This window comes from Sinocyclocheilus grahami, unplaced genomic scaffold, assembly GCF_001515645.1.
Source record: "Sinocyclocheilus grahami isolate Dianchi unplaced genomic scaffold, SAMN03320097.WGS_v1.1 scaffold1857.1, whole genome shotgun sequence".
Lineage (NCBI taxonomy): Eukaryota > Metazoa > Chordata > Actinopteri > Cypriniformes > Cyprinidae > Sinocyclocheilus > Sinocyclocheilus grahami.
The window spans coordinates 125,339-131,493 of NW_015507036.1; the positions used below are offsets into that span (position 1 = coordinate 125,339).

The window sequence follows — 6,155 nt, forward strand, 5'->3', positions numbered from 1 at the left end:
GGCCAATGCAGAGCGACAGCTATACGCTCAAATGCACTGAAGTACGATTCAATCTCCGCTTCCCTAAAAGGAGGGACTAAACGAATCTGCCTGCTGATATCAACCTCACCCATACTTGGGGGATGTGGAACAGGGGAAACAGCAGGAGGAACACTGGGAGAAACATTGGGTACAGACGCTATAGGGGTTTGTGATACACTCACCGGCCTAGCTGAAACACGGCGAGCCTCGAGTTCACACTGCCTGACACGCAGAAGTTGTGTATCATGTTCTTGCCGCTTAACTTGTAAATCAAGCTCTTTAAGTCTGATAGCCAATTTCAGATCTTCTGTGTTTAGACCCATCAATAGATTCGGATCTGCCGTCGGAAGTTGACCCGAAATCTCTGCTCCATCCATCAGAGAAACAGCATCGACATCCCGCAACTCCGGTTCTATTTTTAAAACCCCTGCCAACACCAAATTATCCTGCACCACATCTCTTATTGCCTGTTTGATCGCCACTTTAGGTATAGATATATCATAATACTCTGCAATAAGAATTAGGTCAGACTTACGGCATGCATGTAAAGCCTCAACAGTAGGAGATTGTTTAAAAGCCTCGATACTAAACTCCATTATTACACTACCCCTTTCACAAGTAAAAACCGCCAGTCAGACAAAAAACAAAAATTACTCACCAGCAAGGCAAATCTTACTTACGAACTAATTAGATGAAACGGACGAGCCCCCATTTTATTATGTCCCTAGGGTAAGACGCAATAAATGAATAAAAAGGGAAGGAACAAAAAGGTTTCCAGCAAGCCACCAACTGATAACATTCATTAAGGGACCGTGGTCCAAACAAGGAAATATCAAAAGCAGAAATAATTCGTCTAAGTGACGAATTATTAAAATAAACCAATAACAAAATATAAATAATAAAGCAGTACTTTTTGTCAGAGAGACCCAAGGCCCAAAATAACAAACAAAGCCAAACTAATAAAGTAAAACAATATAAATAACCTGCCACAAAGAAAAAGAAAAAGAAATACAATAAACCTAACCTATCTACTCTTAACCGAAAAAAACATAGCAGTCGACATCACCTCTGCCTTTAAAGTGATGCCCATTCACTCCGATTTTTGGCATTTATTCGGCATCCGCTGGCATAATAAATTTAACTTTTCCGTCTGCCTCACTTTCGGCTGCAGAAGCAGCCCTAAAATTTTCGACATGTTGTCAGAGGCAATCTGCTGGATCCTCTCCAACAATTACGCAATACCTTACCTGATCCATCTTTTAGACGATTTCTTAATCATCTCGCCTCCCGACTCCATCCCAGCCGCACATCTTTTGACAACCCAAAAGGTTTTTGCAGAGCTCAGGATTCCTCTCGCCCAAGACAAAACCGCGGGCCCAAGCACCTCCATTGAATTTTTGGGTATCAAATCCAGGCTTCTCTGCCGAAGGAAAAAATTTATAGGACGATTTTGGTTGCTTCCACCCTCTTAGATAACCCAAGCTGCTCCAAACGTGAGCTGCTATCCATTCTCGGTCATTTAAATTTCGCAATGCGTATCATCCCGCGTATCATCTCACATCTCCTCTCTCTCGCGTCCTCCGCCCATGCACTAGAGGATCGAATATCACTAACTGACTCCTGCTGCAACAAGCTCAGCTTATGGATATCCTTTCTTAAACAATGGAACGGGCTATCTTTCTTTTACAATAACTTGATTTCTTCTCCCCTTTACATTTAATTATTTACAGACGCTGCCTCCTCCGTCAGTTTCAGAGGATTTTACCAAGGCCGCTGGTTCGCATCTATGTGGACCCCCTAGCTGTTAGACTTACCACAGCTGTTAACGTCCTCAGCTCTATTCGAGCTATATCCTTTAAGTCGTCACAGCCCTTCTGTGGGGTAAAGAGAGGTCTGCCACCAGCATCATAATTCACTGCGACAATGAGGCTACCGTGCACTGCATTAATAAAGGCCGTTTCCATTCACCCGCACTAATGCCTTTGTTAAGACGCCTGATTTGGATCTCGGCTTGCGACCAATTAATTATAACTGCAAAGCACATTCCCGGGTCCAAAAAACAAATAGCTGAGACTCTCGTTTTGCCTTCCAGAAGTTCAGACTGTTGGCACCAGAGGCGGAACCACTCCCAACCCCAGTACCTCCTTATTCAGAGCTGATATTCCCATAAACCATACACTGAAACCTCTCCTCGAAGCCTCCCTCAATTCTATCCTTCAAGCCGTCTCCCCCAGGACCCTCCAATCGTATCTAACAGCATGGAAATGCTTTAAAGCATTGCACTCTGCATTTAACCTGCCGTTCCCTGATTTTTCCTTACTCGCCATCACTTTGTTCGTCTCCCGCCTCAACATCAACAAAAACCTCCAAATCAGCTCCATTAAAGGCTATCTAAGTGGAATCCAATTTTTCCACAAACTCATATACGGTTCACCCTCACCTCAAATAGCCAGTTCACAGACCTCCCTGCTCATCAAAGGCATCCAAAGAGCCCATCCCACCCGTTCAGACACCATGCGACCTATAACCTTAGAAATTCCGGCTGCGTCCGAAAACCGCCTACTTCTCTACTATATAGTAGGGGAAAAGCAGTAGGCGAGCGAATAAGTATGTCCAAATCCTTAGTATTCATAAAAGAGTAGGCGAGAATTACCTGAGTGACGTACTAATTCTCGCGAGTTTCGGACGTGCGTCTACTTAAAGTGTGTCCGAATATGCCTGCTTACCTGCTAAGAGTATGTGAAGTATTCATAAGAGTAGCCGAGAAATCCCTGGATGTCCTACTGCTTCAGTCCAGATTCTGAAGTACTCATTGATGGATACTTTTCTATCCCAGGAGGCCACGCGAGAGGACACGTCATCATCGAACAGGCCGGAAAACAGCGACAAGGCTGTTTACAAATGTGAGTATTAAAAATCAAATACAGGGTTCCCTTTGTTAAAATCGCTTTGTTAAGCTACTGAAGAGTAACCTGTTCAATTGTTGAGGGTGTAAGACGCTAGACAGTATGGTATATTTGTGATTTTGCTGTAAAAACATGTTTTATGACCTATAATAGAACAGGGGAGCTCCAGTAAGCACACGTACGTCACCAGAGCAAATTTACATAAACCATATACATCTTAAAGACGATTACTAAATGTCTATTTAATATCTGACAGGAAAATGTTCTAAAAGAATTGCAGATCAGCACATCACAACATGAACAGACATCTGAGTTATGTATATGTGCTATTATGTAGAATTCACTGTTGTCAACACTGCTTTAGATGAATGTAAGTAATGTTAATAAACAAATCTACATAAAATAACTAAACATACGTTATCTATTTTATTTGTCCATTAGTATTGTTGATAAATTGTGGAGCACTTGTGTTAGATAAAAAGTGAGTTAACACAACATGTAAATACAGTATTGAGCAGATCAATCACAGACTCTTGTCTGGATGTTACAGGGACAGATAAGACACACGTGTTTATTTGGTGCAGAGTGACTGATGAAGGAATGCTGCCATCAAAGGTTTTGAGTGAGTACGCTACAGAAATGAATAAAACATCTTTTAAATCTTAAGTTGAAGTTTATTTTAATTATTGTAATTTCAAACAGTTATCACAGCACTTTTCTGATTCTTGATTCCTGTGCATTTGCTGCAGAGCTTTTGTGGTGGAGCAGGACCTGCAAGGAAAGGTGATGGCGGCATTTGTGGGAAAAAAGGGAAAACCTGAAACAAAAATATAAATTAAGATAATTCTGTTACTTCTAATGCAGAAATCAAATGACATTGTGCTGTTAAAATGACTGCTTTTGTATTGTGTTTGTGCATTTTTGTGTGATCTGAAATGTCTGCAGACTGGTGTGTATAGTGAAGATGGAGAGTCCACAGCAGCATCCTAGAAATGGTTCAGTGCCATGGATGAGACGCTCCATCACTCCACCTGCTCTTACTGCCTTATCTGGGCTGGATGCTGCTGTGGTCTCTTCATCCTCAGTGACCCCAGAGCCAGTGAGAACATCTAGAAAAAGACCAAAAGACATTGAGGGTGTGAGTTTGGTCAAGTTTGTCCTGCTGGTTTCGGTTCATACAACATCAGTCAATGGAGCCAGAGTTTCAGTAGCTTCAAAAGCATCATCAAATAAAGTCATGAAGCTTCTGGAAGTCAGGCTCCATTGACTGATATTGTATGAACAGAAACCAGCAGAACAAACTTGACCAAGATCACCTTTTGTGTTCAGAAAAAAAACAAGGATTGAACAGTGTGGAGGCGAGTAAATAATGACTGCATTTATATGTTTGGATGAACTAACCGTTTAAACCCCCCAAAAAGAAACTGTATGAAATATATGCATGCATTTATATTATAGTAGTACCTTGAAGAAATAAACTTTAAGAAATAAGCAGCTTTATTGAGCGTTTTTGCCCAAGACACAAAAAAGGATTTACAAAAATCACATTTACATTTATCAGACACTTTTATCCGAAGTGGCTTACAGTGCTCTTATTACAGGGACCCTTAATCCCCCTGCAGCTACCTGGAGTAAAGAGCCTTGCTAAAGGACACACCGGTGGTGACGACTGCAGAGATCAATCCAGTAACCTTCTGCTTACCAGCTCAGTGCTTTAGCCCACTCCACCACAAATGTAATGAAACTATGACAAAATGCATAGTAATTATATGTAATTATAAACATATGAAATGAAATGCTGACAACACTCATTGTAAAATGTTTTACTCAGTTTTAATGTTTTACAGGTAATTGTGCTCATGGAGAGCAGCACACAAATGTTTGGAGCAGACACAGCAGCAGCCAAATTGTCGAGCACATGTTCTCCTGCTCTTGCCTCATGATTGTGTGGTTCAGGGGCATCATCATGGTCTTCCTCATCCTCTCTGTTCACTCAGGCAACGACAGCCTCGATGTCCCTTTCTCATCCATGATCAGATTCAGTCTGACTGCAGCAGTGATGGTCGTGATGGATGGCAGAGACAGGTGAAGGTGGACACAGTGGTCAGCTGCTTCATCAGAATAAAGCTGCAGAACGGTCTCAGCTGTGTTGAGATGGCAGTAGGACGTGGATTCACCGCCTGTAAATATATGTTTGTTAGAACAATATGTTTGAATAAAGCTTTGTTTCATGTGTCGATGACTTGTATTTATTTATTGTCATGGTTAATTATATTTTACTCATTTATTCATGTTTCCTGTTGTCAGTAAATAAAATATAATTGTTTCATTAACTTGTGCATTAAATCATTACATGTATTCACCTTGGCTGTGTTTGTCTAGTGTGTAGTCATGCATAGCTATGGCATATGACAAAACAAATTACATTTTGCTTGTTTTACTACATTATATATATATACTGTATATATATATATATATATATATAAATTAATTATTGTTCAGCATTTATCATTATTATTGTTCATAAGTGTTGGGGTGGGCTAGCAATGCATTCTGGGGTAACCTCAATTTTTAAGTAGTAATACTTACATTTTTCGAGTCTTCTCCAAAGGCGAGATCTTCAAGCAGCTGATCGATGTCTCCTTTGTGCAGATATTACAAATATTGCAAACACTGAGGAAAACCGTACTAGGAAGGGTTGTGGCGTTACTGATGCTATGAGGTGTTAGTGCACCTGTCCGTCTTATCTTATTTTTTATTATTACTGCAAAACTTATAATTACATACAAGCTCAGGGAAAGATGGTTATATCTTTAACAATGAACAATCATAATGACAAACAGCAGAAAACATAAATATAATGGGTTTGCATACATCATAGTATGAGATTATATACACAGAATAAAGGCACAATGAAAAGGTTAAATATCTTTGAATAATCATAATATTAATATAATCAGTTCATCAAAATATTGCATTTGTTGTTGTTGTTTAAAAGCCTGAGGGATGAAACGAGAGTTAAATTCAACAAGAAAAATAGGAAAACAAAGGAGATTTAAGTCGGTTTTGCTTGTGGATGTAAAATGTTGCACATAAAATAAAGAAAGCAACATATTCAAGAGATAACGATTTTGGGTTTTTGTAAGGAAAAATTATATATTTAAGGATTAAACTGTGGGTCAAATTAGTAGGGTTAAAAATATAAACATTTAAATCAACCCAAAATGT

At 39.8% G+C, this 6,155-nt stretch overlaps 1 long non-coding RNA gene across 1 annotated transcript; it reads left to right on the forward strand.

The window, feature by feature from the left end:
- The first annotated feature begins 3,678 nt into the window (after window positions 1-3,678).
- LOC107573063 (uncharacterized) lies at window positions 3,679-5,099 on the forward strand. The gene is made up of 3 exons (XR_001607441.1): window positions 3,679-3,710; window positions 4,529-4,662; window positions 4,775-5,099. It is a non-coding gene; the product is annotated as an uncharacterized lncRNA (long non-coding RNA).
- Window positions 5,100-6,155: the final 1,056 nt, after the last annotated feature.